This window comes from Phyllobates terribilis, unplaced genomic scaffold (assembly GCF_046119375.1).
Source record: "Phyllobates terribilis strain yellow unplaced genomic scaffold, ASM4611937v1 Scaffold_3__8_contigs__length_932513732, whole genome shotgun sequence".
Classification (NCBI taxonomy): Eukaryota; Metazoa; Chordata; class Amphibia; order Anura; family Dendrobatidae; genus Phyllobates; species Phyllobates terribilis.
This window is the reverse complement of record NW_027362763.1, coordinates 595,849,871-595,873,633: the sequence shown is the minus strand read 5'-3', so window position 1 is coordinate 595,873,633 and position 23,763 is coordinate 595,849,871.

The following is a 23,763-nucleotide window of genomic DNA, read 5'->3' as shown; positions in this document are numbered from 1 at the left end:
GAAATCGGAATGCTCACTGACATTTCCCCTCTCTGAAAGTCTGATAAACTACGGAAAAATGATCAAGTCCAAAAAAAATTTTTTGCAACAATTTAAATTTTACCCCCGTGGGATATATATTCTACCCACACACATTTGGAACTCTCCTGGGGTACCCTCACACATATTATTCCCTCATTTAGCGGATATTTTCACAAAAAAGTGAAATTTTCAAAAATTCAGAAAATGGGCTGAAAACGACTAAATATCAAGGACTTATCATGCGAATCGCTCTGTAAATGAAATCGGAATGCTCACTGACATTTACCCTCTCTGAAATTCTGATAAACGCCGGAAAAATGACTAAGTCCAAAAAAAATTTTTTTTCAACTTTTTTCAATTTTCCCCCGTGGGATATATATTCTACCCACACACATTTGGAACTCTCCTGGGGTACCCTCAAACATATTATTCCCTCATTAAGTGGATATTTTCACAAAAAAGTGAAATTTTCAAAAATTCAGAAAATTGGCTGAAAACGACTAAATATCAAGGACTCATCGGGCGAATCGCTCTGGAACTGAAATCGGAACGCTCACTGACAATTCCCCTCTCTGAAAGTCTGATAAACTACGGAAAAATGATGAAGTCCAAAAAAAATTTTTTTCAACAATTTCAATTTTACCCCCGTGGGATATATATTCTACCCACACACATTTGGAACTCTCCTGGGGTACCCTCACACATATTATTCCCTCATTTAGCGGATATTTTCACAAAAAAGTGAAATTTTTAAAAATTCAGAAAATTGGCTGAAAACGACTAAATATCAAGGACTCATCGGATGAATCGCTCTGGAACTGAAATCGGAATGCTCACTGACAATTCCCCTCTCTGAAAGTCTGATAAACTACGGAAAAATAATCAAGTCCAAAAAAAATTTTTTTCAGCAATTTCAATTTTACCCCCGTGGGATATATATTCTACCCACACACATTTGGAACTCTCCTGGGGTACCCTCACACATATTATTCCCTCATTTAGAGGATATTTTCACAAAAAAGTGAAATTTTCAAAAATTCAGAAAATTGGCTGAAAATGACTAAATATCAAGGACTTATCAGGAAAAATCGCTCTCGAAATGAAATCGGAATGCTCACTGACATTTCCCCTCTCTGAAAGTCTGATAAACGCGGGAAAAATGACTAAGTGCAAAAAAAAAATTTTTTAAACTTTTTTCAATTTTACCCCCGTGGGATATATATTCTACCCACACACATTTGGAACTCTCCTGGGGTACCCTCACACATATTATTCCCTCATTTAGCGGATATTTTCACAAAAAAGTGAAATTTTCAAAAATTCACTAAATTGGCTGAAAACGACTAAATATCAAGGACTTATCGGGCGAATCGCTCTCGAAATGAAATCGGAATGCTCACTGACATTTCCCCTCTCTGAAAGTCTGATAAACTACGGAAAAATGATCAAGTTCAAAAAAATGTTTTTTCAACAATTTCAATTTTACCCCCGTGGGATATATATTCTACCCACACACATTTGGAACTCTCCTGGGTTACCCTCACACATATTATTCCCTCATTTAGCGAATATTTTCACAAAAAAGTGAAATTTTAAAAAATTCAGAAAATTGGCTAAAAATGACTAAATATCAAGGACTTATCAGTCGAATCGCTCTGGAAATGAAATCGGAATGCTCACTGACATTTCCCCTCTCTGAAAGTCTGATAAACGCCGGAAAAATGACTAAGTCCAAAAAAAATTTTTTTTAAACTTTTTTCAATTTTACCCCCGTGGGATATATATTCTACCCACACACATTTGGAACTCTCCTGGGGTACCCTCACACATATTATTCCCTCATTTAGCGGATATTTTCACAAAAAAGTGAAATTTTCAAAAATTCAGAAAATTGGCTGAAAACGACTAAATATCAAGGACTTATCATGCGAATCGCTCTGTAAATGAAATCGGAATGCTCACTGACATTTACCCTCTCTGAAATTCTGATAAACGCCGGAAAAATGACTAAGTCCACAAAAAATGTTTTTCAACTTTTTTCAATTTTACCCCCGTGGGATATATATTCTACCCACACACATTTGGAACTCTACTGGGGTACCCTCACACATATTATTCCCTCATTCAGTGGATATTTTCACAAAAAAGAGAAATTTTCAAAAATTCAGAAAATTGGCTGAAAACGACTAAATATTAAGGTCTCATCGGGCGAATCGCTCTGGAACTGAAATCGGAACGCTCACTGACATTTCCCCTCTCTGAAAGTCTGATAAACTACGGAAAAATGATCAAGTCCAAAAAAAATTTTTTTTCATCAATTTCAATTTTACCCCCGTGGGATATATATTCTACCCACACACATTTGGAACTCTCCTGGGGTACCCTCACACATATTATTCCCTCATTTAGCAGATATTTTCACAAAAAAGTGAAATTTTCAAAAATTCAGAAAATTGGCTGAAAACGACTAAATATCAAGGACTTATCAGTTGAATCGCTCTCGAAATGAAATCGGAATGCTCACTGACATTTCCCCTCTCTGAAAGTCTGATAACCTACGGAAAAATGATCAAGTCCAAAAAAAAATTTTTTTAAACTTTTTTCAATTTTACCCCCGTGGGATATATATTCTACCCACAAACATTTGGAACTCTCCTGGGGTACCCTCACACATATTATTCCCTCATTAAGAGGATATTTTCACAAAAAAGTGAAATTTTCAAAAATTCAGAAAATTGGCTGAAAACGACTAAATATCAAGGACATATCGGGTGATTCGCTCTCGAAATGAAATCGGAATGCTCACTGACATTTCCCCTCTCTGAAAGTCTGATAAACACCGCAAAAATGACTAAGTCCAAAAAAAAATTTTTTTCAACTTTTTTCAATTTTACCCCCGTGGGATATATATTCTACCCACACACATTTGGAACTCTCCTGGGGTACCCTCACACATATTATTCCCTCATTAAGTGGATATTTTCACAAAAAAGTTAAATTTTAAAAAATTCAGAAAATTGGCTGAAAACGACTAAATATCAAGGACTCATCGGGCGAATCGCTCTGGAACTGAAATCGGAACGCTCACTGACAATTCCCCTCTCTGAAAGTCTGATAAACTACGGAAAAATAATCAAGTCCAAAAAAAATTTTTTTCAACAATTTCAATTTTACCCCCGTGGGATATATATTCTACCCACGCACATCTCGAACTCTCCTGGGGTACCCTCACACATATTATTCCCTCATTTAGCGGATATTTTCACAAAAAAGTGAAATTTTCAAAAATTCAGAAAATTGGCTGAAAACGACTAAATATCAAGGACTTATCGTTCGAATCGCTATCGAAATGAAATGGGAATGCTCACTGACATTTCCCCTCTCTGAAAGTCTGATAAACTACGGAAAAATGATCAAGTTCAAAAAAATTTTTTTTCAACAATTTCAATTTTACCCCCGTGGGATATATATTCTACCCACACACATTTGGAACTCTCCTGGGGTACCCTCACACATATTATTTCCTCATTAAGCGGATATTTTCACAAAAAAGTGAAATTTTCAAAAATTCAGAAAATTGGCTGAAAACGACTAAATATCAAGGACTTATCAGGAAAAATCGCTCTCGAAATGAAATCGGAATGCTCACTGACATTTCCCCTCTCTGAAAGTCTGATAAACGCCGGAAAAATGACTAAGTGCAAAAAAAAATTTTTTTAAACTTTTTTCAATTTTACCCCCGTGGGATATATATTCTACCCACACACATTTGGAACTCTCCTGGGGTACCCTCACACATATTATTCCCTCATTTAGCGGATATTTTCACAAAAAAGAGAAATTTTCAAAAATTCACTAAATTGGCTGAAAACGACTAAATATCAAGGACTTATCGGGCGAATCGCTCTCGAAATGAAATCGGAATGCTCACTGACATTTCCCCTCTCTGAAAGTCTGATAAACGCCGGAAAAATGACTAAGTCCAAAAAAAATTTTTTTTAAACTTTTTTCAATTTTACCCCCGTGGGATATATATTCTACCCACACACATTTGGAACTCTCCTGGGGTACCCTCACGCATATTATTCCCTCATTAAGCGGATATTTTCACAAAAAAGTGAAATTTTTAAAAATTCAGAAAATTGGCTGAAAACGACTAAATATCAAGGACTTATCATGCGAATCGCTCTGTAAATGAAATCGGAATGCTCACTGACATTTACCCTCTCTGAAATTCTGATAAACGCCGGAAAAATGACTAAGTCCACAAAAAATGTTTTTCAACTTTTTTCAATTTTACTCCCGTGGGATATGTATTCTACCCACACACATTTGGAACTCTACTGGGGTACCCTCACACATATTATTCCCTCATTCAGTGGATATTTTCACAAAAAAGAGAAATTTTCAAAAATTCTGAAAATTGGCTGAAAACGACTAAATATCAAGGACTTATCGGTTGAATCGCTCTCGAAATGAAATCGGAATGCTCACTGACATTTCCCCTCTCTGAAAGTCTGATAACCTACGGAAAAATGATCAAGTCCAAAAAAAAATTTTTTTAAACTTTTTTCAATTTTACCCCCGTGGGATATATATTCTACCCACAAACATTTGGAACTCTCCTGGGGTACCCTCACACATATTATTCCCTCATTAAGAGGATATTTTCACAAAAAAGTGAAATTTTCAAAAATTCAGAAAATTGGCTGAAAACGACTAAATATCAAGGACATATCGGGTGATTCGCTCTCGAAATGAAATCGGAATGCTCACTGACATTTCCCCTCTCTGAAAGTCTGATAAACTACGGAAAAATGATCAAGTTCAAAAAAATGTTTTTTCAACAATTTCAATTTTACCCCCGTGGGATATATATTCTACCCACACACATTTGGAACTCTCCTGGGTTACCCTCACACATATTATTCCCTCATTTAGCGAATATTTTCACAAAAAAGTGAAATTTTCAAAAATTCAGAAAATTGGCTAAAAACGACTAAATATCAAGGACTTATCAGTCGAATCGCTCTGGAAATGAAATCGGAATGCTCACTGACATTTCCCCTCTCTGAAAGTCTGATAAACGCCGGAAAAATGACTAAGTCCAAAAAAAATTTTTTTTAAACTTTTTTCAATTTTACCCCCGTGGGATATATATTCTACCCACACACATTTGGAACTCTCCTGGGGTACCCTCACACATATTATTCCCTCATTAAGCGGATATTTTCACAAAAAAGTGAAATTTTTAAAAATTCAGAAAATTGGCTGAAAACGACTAAATATCAAGGACTCATCGGATGAATCGCTCTGGAAATGAAATCGGAATGCTCACTGACATTTCCCCTCTCTGAAAGTCTGATAAACTACGGAAAAATGATCAAGTCCAAAAAAAATTTTTTGCAACAATTTAAATTTTACCCCCGTGGGATATATATTCTACCCACACACATTTGGAACTCTCCTGGGGTACCCTCACACATATTATTCCCTCATTTAGCGGATATTTTCACAAAAAAGTGAAATTTTCAAAAATTCAGAAAATTGGCTGAAAACGACTAAATATCAAGGACTTATCATGCGAATCGCTCTGTAAATGAAATCGGAATGCTCACTGACATTTACCCTCTCTGAAATTCTGATAAACGCCGGAAAAATGACTAAGTCCACAAAAAATGTTTTTCAACTTTTTTCAATTTTACCCCCGTGGAATATATATTCTACCCACACACATTTGGAACTCTACTGGGGTACCCTCACACATATTATTCCCTCATTAAGTGGATATTTTCACAAAAAAGAGAAATTTTCAAAAATTCAGAAAATTGGCTGAAAACGACTAAATATTAAGGTCTCATCGGGCGAATCGCTCTGGAACTGAAATCGGAAGGCTCACTGACATTTCCCCTCTCTGAAAGTCTGATAAACTACGGAAAAATGATCAAGTCCAAAAAAAATTTTTTTTCATCAATTTCAATTTTACCCCCGTGGGATATATATTCTACCCACACACATTTGGAACTCTCCTGGGGTACCCTCACACATATTATTCCCTCATTTAGCAGATATTTTCACAAAAAAGTGAAATTTTCAAAAATTCAGAAAATTGGCTGAAAACGACTAAATATCAAGGACTTATCGGGCGAATCGCTATCGAAATGAAATCGGAATGCTCACTGACATTTCCCCTCTCTGAAAGTCTGATAAACTACGGAAAAATTATCAAGTTCAAAAAAATTTTTTTTCAACAATTTCAATTTTACCCCCGTGGGATATATATTCTACCCACACACATTTGGAACTCTCCTGGGGTACCCTCACACATATTATTTCCTCATTAAGCGGATATTTTCACAAAAAAGTGAAATTTTCAAAAATTCAGAAAATTGGCTGAAAACGACTAAATATCAAGGACTCATCGGGCAAATCGCTCTGGAACTGAAATCGGAACGCTCACTGACAATTCCCCTCTCTGAAAGTCTGATAAACTACAGAAAAATGATGAATTCCAAAAAAAATTTTTTTCAGCAATTTCAATTTTACCCCCGTGGGATATATATTCTACCCACACACATTTGGAACTCTCCTGGGGTACCCTCACACATATTATTCCCTCATTTAGCGGATATTTTCACAAAAAAGTGAAATTTTCAAAAATTCAGAAAATTGGCTGAAAACGACTAAATATCAAGGACTTATCAGGAAAAATCGCTCTCGAAATGAAATCGGAATGCTCACTGACATTTCCCCTCTCTGAAAGTCTGATAAACGCCGGAAAAATGACTAAGTGCAAAAAAAAATTTTTTTAAACTTTTTTCAATTTTACCCCCGTGGGATATATATTCTACCCACACACATTTGGAACTCTCCTGGGGTACCCTCACACATATTATTCCCTCATTTAGCGGATATTTTCACAAAAAAGTGAAATTTTAAAAAATTCACTAAATTGGCTGAAAACGACTAAATATCAAGGACTTATCGGGCGAATCGCTCTCGAAATGAAATCGGAATGCTCACTGACATTTCCCCTCTCTGAAAGTCTGATAAACTACGGAAAAATGATCAAGTTCAAAAAAATGTTTTTTCAACAGTTTCAATTTTACCCCCGTGGGATATATATTCTACCCACACACATTTGGAACTCTCCTGGGGTACCCTCACACATATTATTCCCTCATTAAGCGGATATTTTCACAAAAAAGTGAAATTTTTAAAAATTCAGAAAATTGGCTGAAAACGACTAAATATCAGCGACTCATCGGATGAATCGCTCTGGAAATGAAATCGGAATGCTCACTGACATTTCCCCTCTCTGAAATTCTGATAAACGCCGGAAAAATGACTAAGTCCACAAAAAATGTTTTTCAACTTTTTTCAATTTTACCCCCGTGGGATATATATTCTACCCACACACATTTGGAACTCTCCTGGGGTACCCTCACACATATTATTCCCTCATTTAGCGGATATTTTCACAAAAAAGTGAAATTTTCAAAAATTCAGAAAATTGGCTGAAAACGACTAAATATCACGGACTTATCATGCGAATCGCTCTGTAAATGAAATCGGAATGCTCACTGACATTTACCCTCTCTGAAATTCTGATAAACGCCGGAAAAATGACTAAGTCCACAAAAAATGTTTTTCAACTTTTTTCAATTTTACCCCCGTGGGATATATATTCTACCCACACACATTTGGAACTCTACTGGGGTACCCTAACACATATTATTCCCTCATTAAATGGATATTTTCACAAAAAAGGGAAATTTTCAAAAATTCAGAAAATTGGCTGAAAACGACTAAATATTAAGGTCTCATCGGGCGAATCGCTCTGGAACTGAAATCGGAACGCTCACTGACATTTCACCTCTCTGAAAGTCTGATAAACTACGGAAAAATGATCAAGTCCAAAAAAAATTTTTTTTCATCAATTTCAATTTTACCCCCGTGGGATATATATTCTACCCACACACATTTGGAACTCTCCTGGGGTACCCTCACACATATTATTCCCTCATTTAGCAGATATTTTCACAAAAAAGTGAAATTTTCAAAAATTCAGAAAATTGTCTGAAAACGACTAAATATCAAGGACTTATGGGGCGAATCGCTATCGAAATGAAATCGGAATGCTCACTGACATTTCCCCTCTCTGAAAGTCTGATAAACTACGGAAAAATTATCAAGTTCAAAAAAATTTTTTTTCAACAATTTCAATTTTACCCCCGTGGGATATATATTCTACCCACACACATTTGGAACTCTCCTGGGGTACCCTCACACATATTATTCCCTCATTTAGTGGATATTTTCACAAAAAAGTGAAATTTTCAAATATTCAGAAAATTGGCTGAAATCGACTAAATATCAAGGACTTATCAGTCGAATCGCTCTGGAAATGAAATCGGAATGCTCACTGACATTTCCCCTCTCTGAAAGTCTGATAAACGCCGGAAAAATGACTAAGTCCACAAAAAATGTTTTTCAACTTTTTTCAATTTTACCCCCGTGGGATATATATTCTACCCACACACATTTGGAACTCTCCTGGGGTACCCTCACACATATTATTCCCTCATTAAGCAGATATTTTCACAAAAAAGTGAAATTTTCAAAAATTCATAAAATTGGCTGAAAACGACTAAATATCAAGGACTCATCGGGCGAATCGCTCTGGAACTGAAATTGGAACGCTCATTGACAATTCCCCTCTCTGAAAGTCTGATAAACTACGGAAAAATGATCAAGTCCAAAAAAAAATTTTTTTCAACTTTTTTCAATTTTACCCCCGTTGGATATACATTCTACCCACAAACATTTGGAACTCTCCTGGGGTACCCTCACACATATTATTCCCTCATTAAGAGGATATTTTCACACAAAAGTGAAATTTTCAAAAATTCAGAAAATTGGCTGAAAACGACTAAATATCAAGGACATATCGGTTGATTCGCTCTCGAAATGAAATCGGAATGCTCACTGACATTTCCCCTCTCTGAAAGTCTGATAAACACCGGAAAAATGACTAAGTCCAAAAAAAAATTTTTTTAAACTTTTTTCAATTTTACCCCCGTGGGATATATATTCTACCCACACACATTTGGAACTCTCCTGGGGTACCCTCACACATATTATTTCCTCATTAAGCGGATATTTTCACAAAAAAGTCAAATTTTCAAAAATTCAGAAAATCGGCTGAAAACGACTAAATATCAAGGACTCATCGGGCAAATCGCTCTGGAACTGAAATCGGAACGCTCACTGACAATTCCCCTCTCTGAAAGTCTGATAAACTACGGAAAAATGATGAAATCCAAAAAAAATTTTTTTCAACAATTTCAATTTTACCCCCGTGGGATATATATTCTACCCACACACATTTGGAACTCTCCTGGGGTACCCTCACACATATTATTCCCTCATTTAGCAGATATTTTCACAAAAAAGTGAAATTTTCAAAAATTCAGAAAATTGGCTGAAAACGACTAAATATCAAGGACTTATCAGGAAAAATCGCTCTCGAAATGAAATCGGAATGCTCACTGACATTTCCCCTCTCTGAAAGTCTGATAAACGCCGGAAAAATGACAAAGTACAAAAAAAAATTTTTTTAAACTTTTTTCAATTTTACCCCCGTGGGATATATATTCCACCCACACACATTTGGAACTCTCCTGGGGTACCCTCACACATATTATTCCCTCATTTAGCGGATATTTTAACAAAAAAGTGAAATTTTCAAAAATTCAGAAAATTGGCTGAAAACGACTAAATATCAAGGACTCATCGGTGGAATAGCTCTGGAACTGAAATCGGAACGCTCACTGACATTTCCCCTCTCTGAGTGTCTGATAAACTACGGAAAAATGATCAAGTCCAAAAAAAATTTTTGCAACAATTTAAATTTTACCCCCGTGGGATATATATTCTACCCACACACATATGGAAATCTCCTGGGGTACCCTCACACATATTATTCCCTCATTTAGCGGATATTTTCACAAAAAAGTGAAATTTTCAAAAATTCAGAAAATTGGCGGAAAACGACTAAATATCAAGGACTTATCGGGCGAATCGCTCTGGAACTGAAATCGGAATACTCACTGACATTTCCCCTCTCTGAAAGTCTGATAAACGCCGGAAAAATGACTAAGTCGAAAAAAAATTTTTTTTCAACTTTTTTCAATTTTACCCCCGTGGGATATATATTCTACCCACACACATTTGGAACTCTCCTGGGGGTACCCTCACACATATTATTCCCTCATTAAGCGGATATTTTCACAAAAAAGTGAAATTTTTAAAAATTCAGAAAATTGGCTGAAAACGACTAAATATCAAGGACTCATCGGATGAATCGCTCTGGAACTGAAATTCGAATGCTCACTGACATTTCCCCTCTCTGAAAGTCTGATAAACTACGGAAAAATGATCAAGTCCAAAAAAAATTTTTTTCAACAATTTCAATTTTACCCCCGTGGGATATATATTCTACCCACAAACATTTGGAACTCTCCTGGGGTACCCTCACACATTTTATTCCCTCATTTAGCGGATATTTTCACAAAAAAGTGAAATTTTCTAAAATTCAGAAAATTGGCTGAAAACGACTAAATATCAAGGACATATCTGGCGAATCGCTCTGGAACTGAAATCGGAACGCTCACTGACAATTCCCCTCTCTGAAAGTCTGATAAACTACGGAAAAATGATCAAGTCCAAAAAAATTTTTTTTCAACAATTTCAATTTTACCCCCGTGGGATATATATTCTACCCACACACATTTGGAACTCTCCTGGGGTACCCTCACACATATTATTCCCTCATTTAGCGGATATTTTCACAAAAAAGTGAAATTTTCAAAAATTCAGAAAATTGGCTGAAAACGACTAAATATCAAGGACATATCGGGCGAATCGCTCTCGAAATGAAATCGGAATGCTCACTGACATTTCCCCTCTCTGAAAGTCTGATAAACGACGGAAAAATGATCAAGTTCAAAAAAATTTTTTTTCAACAATTTCAATTTTACCCCCGTGGGATATATATTCTACCCACACACAGTTGGAACTCTCCTGGGGTACCCTCACACATATTATTCCCTCATTTAGCGGATATTTTCACAAAAAAGTGAAATTTTCAAAAATTCAGAAAATTGGCTAAAAACGACTAAATATCAAGGACTCATCGGGCGAATTGCTCTGGAACTGAAATCGGAACGCTCACTGACAATTCCCCTCTCTGAAAGTCTGATAAAAGCCAGAAAAATGATCAAGTCCAAAAATAATTTTTTTCAACAATTTCAATTTTACCCCTGTGGGATATATATTCTACCCACACACATTTGGAACTCTCCTGGGGTACCCTCACACATATTATTCCCTCATTTAGCGGATATTTTCACAAAAAAGTGAAATTTTCAAAAATTCAGAAAATTGGCTGAAAACGACTAAATATCAAGGACTCATCGGGCGAATCGCTCTGGAACTGAAATCAGAATGCTCACTGACAATTCCCCTCTCTGAAAGTCTGATAAACTACGGAAAAATGATCAAGTCCAAAAAAAATTTTTTTCAACAATTTCAATTTTACCCCCGTGGGATATATATATTTTACCCACAAACATTTGGAACTCTCCTGGGGTACACTCACACATATTATTCCCTCATTTAGCGGATATTTTCACAAAAAAGTGAAATTTTCAAAAATTCAGAAAATTGGCTAAAAACGACTAAATATCAAGGACTCATCGGGCGAATCGCTCTGGAACTGAAATCGGAACGTTCACTGACAATTCCCCTCTCTGAAAGTCTGATAAACTACGGAAAAATGATCAAGTCCAAAAAAAATTTTTTGCAACAATTTAAATTTTACCCCCGTGGGATATATATTCTACCCACACACATTGGGAACTCTCCTGGGGTACCCTCACACATATTATTCCCTCATTTAGCGGATATTTTCACAAAAAAGTGAAATTTTCAAAAATTCTGAAAATTGGCTGAAAACGACTAAATATCAAGAACTTATCGGGCGAATCGCTCTCGAAATGAAATCGGAATGCTCACTGACATTTCCCCTCTCTGAAAGTCTGATAAACTACGGAAAAATGATCAAGTCCAAAAAAAATTTTTTTCAACAATTTCAATTTTACCCCCGTGGGATATATATTCTACCCACACACATTTGGAACTCTCCTGGGGTACCCTCACACATATTATTCCCTCATTTAGTGGATATTTTCACAAAAAAGTGAAATTTTCAAAAATTCAGAAAATTGGCTGAAAACGACTAAATATCAAGGACTTATCGGGCGAATCGCTCTGGAAATGAAATCGGAACGCTCACTGACAATTCCCCTCTCTGAAAGTCTGATAAACTACGGAAAAATGATCAAGTCCAAAAAAAATTTTTTGCAACAATTTAAATTTTACCCCCGTGGGATATAAATTCTACCCACACACATTTGGAACTCTCCTGGGGTACCCTCACACATATTATTCCCTCATTTAGCGGATATTTTCACAAAAAAGTGAAATTTTCAAAAATTCTGAAAATTGGCTGAAAACGACTAAATATCAAGGACTCATCGGGCGAATCGCTCTTTAACTGAAATCGGAACGCTCACTGACAATTCCCCTCTCTGAAAGTCTGATAAACTACGGAAAAATGATCAAGTCCAAAAAAAATTTTTTTCAACAATTTCAATTTTACCCCCGTGGGATATATATTCTACCCACAAACATTTGGAACTCTCCTGGGGTACCCTCACTCATATTATTCCCTCATTTAGCGGATATTTTCACAAAAAAGTGAAATTTTCTAAAATTCAGAAAATTGGCTGAAAACGACTAAATATCAAGGACATATCTGGCGAATCGCTCTGGAACTGAAATCGGAACGCTCACTGACAATTCCCCTCTCTGAAAGTCTGATAAACTACGGAAAAATGATCAAGTCCAAAAAAATTTTTTTTCAACAATTTCAATTTTACCCCCGTGGGATATATATTCTACCCACACACATTTGGAACTCTCCTGGGGTACCCTCACACATATTATTCCCTCATTTAGCGGATATTTTCACAAAAAAGTGAAATTTTCAAAAATTCAGAAAATTGGCTGAAAACGACTAAATATCAAGGACTCATCGGGCGAATTGCTCTGGAACTGAAATTGGAACGCTCACTGACAATTCCCCTCTCTGAAAGTCTGATAAAAGCCAGAAAAATGATCAAGTCCAAAAATAATTTTTTTCAACAATTTCAATTTTACCCCTGTGGGATATATATTCTACCCACACACATTTGGAACTCTCCTGGGGTACCCTCACACATATTATTCCCTCATTTAGCGGATATTTTCACAAAAAAGTGAAATTTTCAAAAATTCTGAAAATTGGCTGAAAACGACTAAATATCAAGGACTTATCGGGCGAATCGCTCTCGAAATGAAATCGGAATGCTCACTGACATTTCCCCTCTCTGAGTGTCTGATAAACTACGGAAAAATGATCAAGTCCAAAAAAAATTTTTTGCAACAATTTCAATTTTACCCCCGTGGGATATATATTCTACCCACACACATTTGGAACTCTCCTGGGGTACCCTCACACATATTATTCCTTCAATTAGCGGATATTTTCACAAAAAAGTGAAATTTTCAAAAATTCAGAAAATTGGCTGAAAACGACTAAATATCAAGGACTTATCGAGTGAATCGCTCTGGAAATGAAATCGGAATGCTCACTGACATTTCCCCTCTCTGAAAGTCTGATAAACTACGGAAAAATGATCAAGTCCAAAAAAAATTTTTTTCAACAATTTCAATTTTACCCCCGTGGGATATATATTCTACCCACACACATTTGGAACTCTCCTGGGGTACCCTCACACATATTATTCCCTCATTTAGCGGATATTTTCACAAAAAAGTGAAATTTTCAAAAATTCAGAAAATTGGCTGAAAACGACTAAATATCAAGGACTTATCAGCCAAATCGCTCTCGAAATGAAATCGGAATGCTCACTGACATTTCCCCTCTCTGAAAGTCTGATAAACGCCGGAAAAATGACTAAGTCCAAAAAAAATTTTTTTTAAACTTTTTTCAATTTTACCCCCGTGGGATATATATTCTACCCACACACATTTCGAACTCACCTGGGGTACCCTCACACATATTATTCCCTCATTAAGCGGATATTTTCACAAAAAATTGAAATTTTCAAAAATTCAGAAAATTGGCTGAAAACGACTAAATATCAAGGACTCATCGGGGGAATAGCTCTGGAACTGAAATCGGAACGCTCACTGACAATTCCCCTCTCTGAAAGTCTGATAAAGTACGGAAAAATGATCAAGTCCAAAAAAAATTTTTTTCAACAATTTCAATTTTACCCCCGTGGGATATATATTCTACCCACACACATTTGGAACTCTCCTGGGGTACCCTCACACATATTATTCCCTCATTTAGCGGATATTTTCACAAAAAAGTGAAATTTTCAAAAATTCAGAAAATTGGCTGAAAACGACTAAATATCAAAGACTTATCAGGCGAATCGCTCTGGAAATGAAATCGGAATGCCCACTGACATTTCCCCTCTCTGAAAGTCTGATAAACGCCGGAAAAATGATCAAGTCCAAAAAAAATTTTTTTCAACAATTTCAATTTTACCCCCGTGGGATATATATTCTATCCACACACATTTGGAACTCTCCTGGGGTACCCTCACACATATTATTCCCTCATTTAGCGGATATTTTCACAAAAAAGTGAAATTTTCAAAAATTCAGAAAATTGGCTGAAAACGACTAAATATCAAGGACTCATCGGGCGAATCGCTCTGGAACTGAAATCGGAACGCTCATTGACAATTCCCCTCTCTGAAAGTCTGATAAACTACGGAAAAATGATCAAGTCCAAAAAAAATTTTTTGCAACAATTTAAATTTTACCCCCGTGTGATATATATTCTACCCACACACATTTGGAACTCTCCTGGGGTACCCTCACACATATTATTCCCTCATTTAGCGGATATTTTCACAAAAAAGTGAAATTTTCAAAAATTCAGAAAATTGGCTGAAAACGACTAAATATCAAGGACTCATCGGGCGAATCGCTCTGGAACTGAAATCGGAACGCTCATTGACAATTCCCCTCTCTGAAAGTCTGATAAACTACGGAAAAATGATCAAGTCCAAAAAAAATTTTTTGCAACAATTTAAATTTTACCCCCGTGTGATATATATTCTACCCACACACATTTGGAACTCTCCTGGGGTACCCTCACACATATTATTCCCTCATTTAGCGGATATTTTCACAAAAAAGTGAAATTTTCAAAAATTCAGAAAATTGGCTGAAAACGACTAAATATCAAGGACTCATCGGGCGAATTGCTCTGGAACTGAAATCGGAACGCTCACTGACATTTCCCCTCTCTGAGTGTCTGATAAACTACGGAAAAATGACTAAGTCCAAAAAAAATTTTTTTTTTACTTTTTTCAATTTTACCCCCGTGGGATATATATTCTACCCACACACATTTCGAACTCACCTGGGGTACCCTCACACATATTATTCCCTCATTTAGCGGATATTTTCACAAAAAAGTGAAATTTTCTGAAATTCAGAAAATTGGCTGAAAACGACTAAATATCAAGGACATATCTGGCGAATCGCTCTGGAACTGAAATCGGAACGCTCACTGACAATTCCCCTCTCTGAAAGTCTGATAAACTACGGAAAAATGATCAAGTCCAAAAAAATTTTTTTTCAACAATTTCAATTTTACCCCCGTGGGATATATATTCTACCCACACACATTTGGAATTCTCCTGGGGTACCCTCACACATATTATTCCCTCATTTAGCGGATATTTTCACACAAAAGTGAAATTTTCAAAAATTCAGAAAATTGGCTGAAAACGACTAAATATCAAGGACATATCGGGCGAATCGCTCTCGAAATGAAATCGGAATGCTCACTGACATTTCCCCTCTCTGAAAGTCTGATAAACTACGGAAAAATGATCAAGTTCAAAAAAATTTTTTTTCAACAATTTCAATTTTACCCCCGTGGGATATATATTCTACCCACACACATTTGGAACTCTCCTGGGGTACACTCACACATATTATTCCCTCATTTAGCGGATATTTTCACAAAAAAGTGAAATTTTTAAAAATTCAGAAAATTGACTGAAAACGACTAAATATCAAGGACTCATCGGGCGAATCGCTCTGGAACTGAAATCGGAACGCTCACTGACAATTCCCCTCTCAAAATCTGATAAACTACGGAAAAATGATCAAGTCCAAAAAAAATTTTTTGCAACAATTTAAATTTTACCCCCGTGGGATATATATTCTACCCACACACATTTGGAACTCTCCTGGGGTACCCTCACACATATTATTCCCTCATTTAGCGGATATTTTCACAAAAAAGTGAAATTTTCAAAAATTCAGAAAATTGGCTGAAAACGACTAAATATCAAGGACTCATCGGGCGAATCGCTCTGGAACTGAAATCGGAACGCTCACTGACAATTCCCCTCTCTGAAAGTCTGATAAACTACGGAAAAATGATCAAGTCCAAAAAAAATTTTTTTCAACAATTTCAATTTTACCCCCGTGGGATATATATTCTACCCACAAACATTTGGAACTCTCCTGGGGTACCCTCACACATATTATTCCCTCATTTAGCGGATATTTTCACAAAAAAGTGAAATTTTCAAAAATTCAGAAAATTGGCTGAAAACGACTAAATATCAAGGACATATCGGGCGAATCGCTCTCGAAATGAAATCGGAATGCTCACTGACATTTCCCCTCTCTGAAAGTCTGATAAACTACGGAAAAATGATCAAGTTCAAAAAAATTTTTTTTCAACAATTTCAATTTTACCCCCGTGGGATATATATTCTACCCACACACAGTTGGAACTCTCCTGGGGTACCCTCACACATATTATTCCCTCATTTAGCGGATATTTTCACAAAAAAGTGAAATTTTCAAAAATTCTGAAAATTGGCTAAAAACGACTAAATATCAAGGACTCATCGGGCGAATTGCTCTGGAACTGAAATCGGAACGCTCACTGACAATTCCCCTCTCTGAAAGTCTGATAAAAGCCAGAAAAATGATCAAGTCCAAAAATAATTTTTTTCAACAATTTCAATTTTACCCCTGTGGGATGTATATTCTACCCACACACATTTGGAATTCTCCTGGGGTACCCTCACACATATTATTCCCTAATTTAGCGGATATTTTCACAAAAAAGTGAAATTTTTAAAAATTCAGAAAATTGGCTGAAAACGACTAAATATCAAGGACTCATCGGGCGAATCGCTCTGGAACTGAAATCGGAACGCTCACTGACAATTCCCCTCTCTGAAAGTCTGATAAACTACGGAAAAATGATCAAGTCCAAAAAAAATTTTTTGCAACAATTTAAATTTTACCCCCGTGGGATATATATTCTACCCACACACATTTGGAAATCTCCTGGGGTACCCTCACACATATTATTACCTCATTTAGCGGATATTTTCACAAAAAAGTGAAATTTTCAAAAATTCAGAAAATTCGCTGAAAACGACTAAATATCAAGGACTTATCAGGCGAATCGCTCTGGAAATGAAATCGGAATGCTCACTGACATTTACCCTCTCTGAAATTCTGATAAACGCCGGAAAAATGACTAATTCCCCAAAAAAATTTTTTTCAACTTTTTTCAATTTTACCCCCGTGGGATATATATTCTACCCACACACATTTGGAACTCTCCTGGGGTACCCTCACACATATTATTCCCTCATTTAGCGGATATTTTCACAAAAAAGTGAAATTTTCTAAAATTCAGAAAATTGGCTGAAAACTACTAAATATCAAGGACATATCGGGCGAATCGCTCTGGAAATGAAATCGGAATGCTCACTGACATTTCCCCTGTCTGAAAGTCTGATAAACACCGAAAAAATGACTAAGTCCAAAAAAAATTTTTTTTCAACTTTTTTCAATTTTACCCCCGTGGGATATATAATCTACCCACACACATTTGGAATTCTCCTGGGGTACCCTCACACATATTATTCCCTCATTTAGCGGATATTTTCACACAAAAGTGAAATTTTCAAAAATTCAGAAAATTGGCTGAAAACGACTAAATATCAAGGACATATCGGGCGAATCGCTCTCGAAATGAAATCGGAATGCTCACTGACATTTCCCCTCTCTGAAAGTCTGATAAACTACGGAAAAATGATCAAGTTCAAAAAAATTTTTTTTCAACAATTTCAATTTTACCCCCGTGGGATATATATTCTACCCACACACATTTGGAACTCTCCTGGGGTACACTCACACATATTATTCCCTCATTTAGCGGATATTTTCACAAAAAAGTGAAATTTTTAAAAATTCAGAAAATTGACTGAAAACGACTAAATATCAAGGACTCATCGGGCGAATCGCTCTGGAACTGAAATCGGAACGCTCACTGACAATTCCCCTCTCTGAAAATCTGATAAACTACGGAAAAATGATCAAGTCCAAAAAAAATTTTTTGCAACAATTTAAATTTTACCCCCGTGGGATATATATTCTACCCACACACATTTGGAACTCTCCTGGGGTACCCTCACACATATTATTCCCTCATTTAGCGGATATTTTCACAAAAAAGTGAAATTTTCAAAAATTCAGAAAATTGGCTGAAAACGACTAAATATCAAAGACTCATCGGGCGAATCGCTCTGGAACTGAAATCGGAACGCTCACTGACAATTCCCCTCTCTGAAAGTCTGATAAACTACGGAAAAATGATCAAGTCCAAAAAAAATTTTTTTCAACAATTTCAATTTTACCCCCGTGGGATATATATTCTACCCACAAACATTTGGAACTCTCCTGGGGTACCCTCACACATATTATTCCCTCATTTAGCGGATATTTTCACAAAAAAGTGAAATTTTCTGAAATTCAGAAAATTGGCTGAAAACGACTAAATATCAAGGACATATCTGGCGAATCGCTCTCGAAATGAAATCGGAATGCTCACTGACATTTCCCCTCTCTGAAAGTCTGATAAACTACGGAAAAATGATCAAGTTCAAAAAAATTTTTTGCAACAATTTAAATTTTACCCCCGTGGGATATATATTCTACCCACACACATTTGGAACTCTCCTGGGGTACCCTCACACATATTATTCCCTCATTTAGCGGATATTTTCACAAAAAAGTGAAATTTTCAAAAATTCAGAAAATTGGCTGAAAACGACTAAATATCAAGGACATATCTGGCGAATCGCTCTGGAACTGAAATCGGAACGCTCACTGACAATTCCCCTCTCTGAAAGTCTGATAAACTACGGAAAAATGATCAAGTTCAAAAAAATTTTTTTTCAACAATTTCAATTTTACCCCCGTGGGATATATATTCTACCCACACACAGTTGGAACTCTCCTGGGGTACCCTCACACATATTATTCCCTCACTTAGCGGATATTTTCACAAAAAAGTGAAATTTTTAAAAATTCAGAAAATTGGCTAAAAACGACTAAATATCAAGGACTCATCGGGCGAATTGCTCTGGAACTGAAATCGGAACGCTCACTGACAATTCCCCTCTCTGAAAGTCTGATAAAAGCCAGAAAAATGATCAAGTCCAAAAATAATTTTTTTCAACAATTTCAATTTTACCCCCGTGGGATATATATTCTAGCCACACACATTTGGAACTCTCCTGGGGTACCCTCACACATATTATTCCCTCATTTAGCGGATATTTTCACAAAAAAGTGAAATTTTCAAAAATTCAGAAAATTGGCTGAAAACGACTAAATATCAAGGACTCATCGGGCGAATCGCTCTGGAACTGAAATCGGAACGCTCACTGACAATTCCCCTCTCTGAAAGTCTGATAAAAGCCGGAAAAATGATCAAGTCCAAAGAAAATTTTTTTCAACAATTTAAATTTTACCCCCGTGGGATATATATTCTACCCACACACATTTGGAACTCTCCTGGGGTACCCTCACACATATTATTCCCTCATTTAGCGGATATTTTCACAAAAAAGTGAAATTTTCAAAAATTCAGAAAATTGGCTGAAAACGACTAAATATCAAGGACTTATCAGGCGAATCGCTCTGAAAATGAAATCGGAATGCTCACTGACATTTACCCTCTCTGAAATTCTGATAAACGCCGGAAAAATGACTAATTCCAAAAAAAAATTTTTTTCAACTTTTTTCAATTTTACCCCCGTGGGATATATATTCTACCCACACACATTTGGAACTCTCCTGGGTTACCCTCACACATTTTATTCCCTCATTTAGCGGATATTTTTACAAAAAATTGAAATTTTCTAAAATTCAGAAAATTGGCTGAAAACGACTAAATATCAAGGACATATCGGGCGAATCGCTCTGGAAATGAAATCGGAATGCTCACTGACATTTCCCCTGTCTGAAAGTCTGATAAACACCGAAAAAATGACTAAGTCCAAAAAAAATTTTTTTTCAACTTTTTTCAATTTTACCCCCGTGGGATATATATTCTACCCACACACATTTGGAATTCTCCTGGGGTACCCTCACACATATTATTCCCTCATTTAGCGGATATTTTCACACAAAAGTGAAATTTTCAAAAATTCAGAAAATTGGCTGAAAACGACTAAATATCAAGGACATATCGGGCGAATCGCTCTCGAAATGAAATCGGAATGCTCACTGACATTTCCCCTCTCTGAAAGTCTGATAAACTACGGAAAAATGATCAAGTTCAAAAAAAATTTTTTTCAACAATTTCAATTTTACCCCCGTGGGATATATATTCTACCCACACACATTTGGAACTCTCCTGGGGTACACTCACACATATTATTCCCTCATTTAGCGGATATTTTCACAAAAAAGTGAAATTTTTAAAAATTCAGAAAATTGACTGAAAACGACTAAATATCAAGGACTCATCGGGCGAATCGCTCTGGAACTGAAATCGGAACGCTCACTGACAATTCCCCTCTCTGAAAGTCTGATAAACTACGGAAAAATGATCAAGTCCAAAAAAAATTTTTTGCAACAATTTAAATTTTACCCCCGTGGGATATATATTCTACCCACACACATTTGGAACTCTCCTGGGGTACCCTCACACATATTATTCCCTCATTTAGCGGATATTTTCACAAAAAAGTGAAATTTTCAAAAATTCAGAAAATTGGCTGAAAACGACTAAATATCAAGGACTCATCGGGCGAATCGCTCTGGAACTGAAATCGGAACGCTCACTGACAATTCCCCTCTCTGAAAGTCTGATAAACTACGGAAAAATGATCAAGTCCAAAAAAAATTTTTTTCAACAATTTCAATTTTACCCCCGTGGGATATATATTCTACCCACAAACATTTGGAACTCTCCTGGGGTACCCTCACACATATTATTCCCTCATTTAGCGGATATTTTCACAAAAAAGTGAAATTTTCGGAAATTCAGAAAATTGGCTGAAAACGACTAAATATCAAGGACATATCTGGCGAATCGCTCTGGAACTGAAATCGGAACGCTCACTGACAATTCCCCTCTCTGAAAGTCTGATAAACTACGGAAAAATGATCAAGTCCAAAAAAATTTTTTTTCAACAATTTCAATTTTACCCCCGTGGGATATATATTCTACCCACACACATTTGGAACTCTCCTGGGGTACCCTCACACATATTATTCCCTCATTTAGCGGATATTTTCACAAAAAAGTGAAATTTTCAAAAATTCAGAAAATTGGCTGAAAACGACTAAATATCAAGGACATATCGGGCGAATCGCTCTCGAAATGAAATCGGAATGCTCACTGACATTTCCCCTCTCTGAAAGTCTGATAAACTACGGAAAAATGATCAAGTTCAAAAAAATTTTTTTTCAACAATTTCAATTTTACCCCCGTGGGATATATATTCTACCCACACACAGTTGGAACTCTCCTGGGGTACCCTCACACATATTATTCCCTCATTTAGCGGATATTTTCACAAAAAAGTGAAATTTTCAAAAATTCAGAAAATTGGCTAAAAACGACTAAATATCAATGACTCATCGGGCGAATTGCTCTGGAACTGAAATCGGAACCCTCACTGACAATTCCCCTCTCTGAAAGTCTGATAAAAGCCAGAAAAATGATCAAGTCCAAAAATAATTTTTTTCAACAATTTCAATTTTACCCCCGTGGGATATATATTCTAGCCACACACATTTGGAACTCTCCTGGGGTACCCTCACACATATTATTCCCTCATTTAGCGGATATTTTCACAAAAAAGTGAAATTTTCAAAAATTCAGAAAATTGGCTGAAAACGACTAAATATCAAGGACTTATCGGGCGAATCGCTCTGGAAATGAATTCGGAATGCTCACTGACATTTACCCTCTCTGAAAGTCTGATAAACGCCGGAAAAATGACTAAGTCCAAAAAAAATTTTTTTTCAACTTTTTTCAATTTTACCCCCGTGGGATATATATTCTACCCACACACATTTGGAACTCTCCTGGGGTACCCTCACACATATTATTCCCTCATTTAGCGGATATTTTCACAAAAAAGTGAAATTTTCAAAAATTCAGAAAATTGGCTGAAAACGACTAAATATCAAGGACTCATCGGGCGAATCGCTCTGGAACTTAAATCGGAACACTCACTGACAATTCCCCTCTCTGAAAGTCTGATAAACTACGGAAAAATGATCAAGTTCAAAAAAAATTTTTTTCAACTTTTTCAATTATACCCCCGTGGGATATATATTCTACCCACACACATTTGGAACTCTCCTGGGCTACCATCACACATATTATTCCCTCATTTAGCGGATATTTTCACACAAAAGTGAAATTTTCAAAAATTCAGAAAATTGGCTGAAAACGACTAAATATCAAGGACATATCGGGCGAATCGCTCTCGAAATGAAATCGGAATGCTCACTGACATTTCCCCTCTCTGAAAGTCTGATAAACTACGGAAAAATGATCAAGTTCAAAAAAATTTTTTTTCAACTTTTTTCAATTTTACCCCCGTGGGATATATATTCTACCCACACACATTTGGAACTCTCCTGGGGTACCCTCACACATATTATTCCCTCATTTAGTGGATATTTTCACAAAAAATTGAAATTTTCAAAAATTCAGAAAATTGGCTGAAAACGACTAAATATCAAGGACTCATCGGGCGAATCGCTCTGGAACTGAAATCGGAACGCTCACTGACATTTCCCCTCTCTGAGTGTCTGATAAACTACGGAAAAATGATTAAGTCCAAAAAAAATTTTTTGCAACAATTTCAATTTTACCCCCGTGGGATATATATTCTACCCACACACATTTGGAACTCTCCTGGGGTACCCTCACACATATTATTCCCTCATTTAGCGGATATTTTTCGAAAAAAGTGAAATTTTCAAAAATTCAGAAAATTGGCTGAAAACGACTAAATATCAAGGACTTATCGAGTGAATCGCTCTGGAAATGAAATCGGAACGCTCACTGACAATTCCCCTCTCTGAAAGTCTGATAAACTACGGAAAAATGATCAAGTCCAAAAAAAATTTTTTTCAACAATTTCAATTTTACCCCCGTGGGATATATATTCTACCCACACACATTTGGAACTCTCCTGGGGTACCCTCACACATATTATTCCCTCATTTAGCGGATAT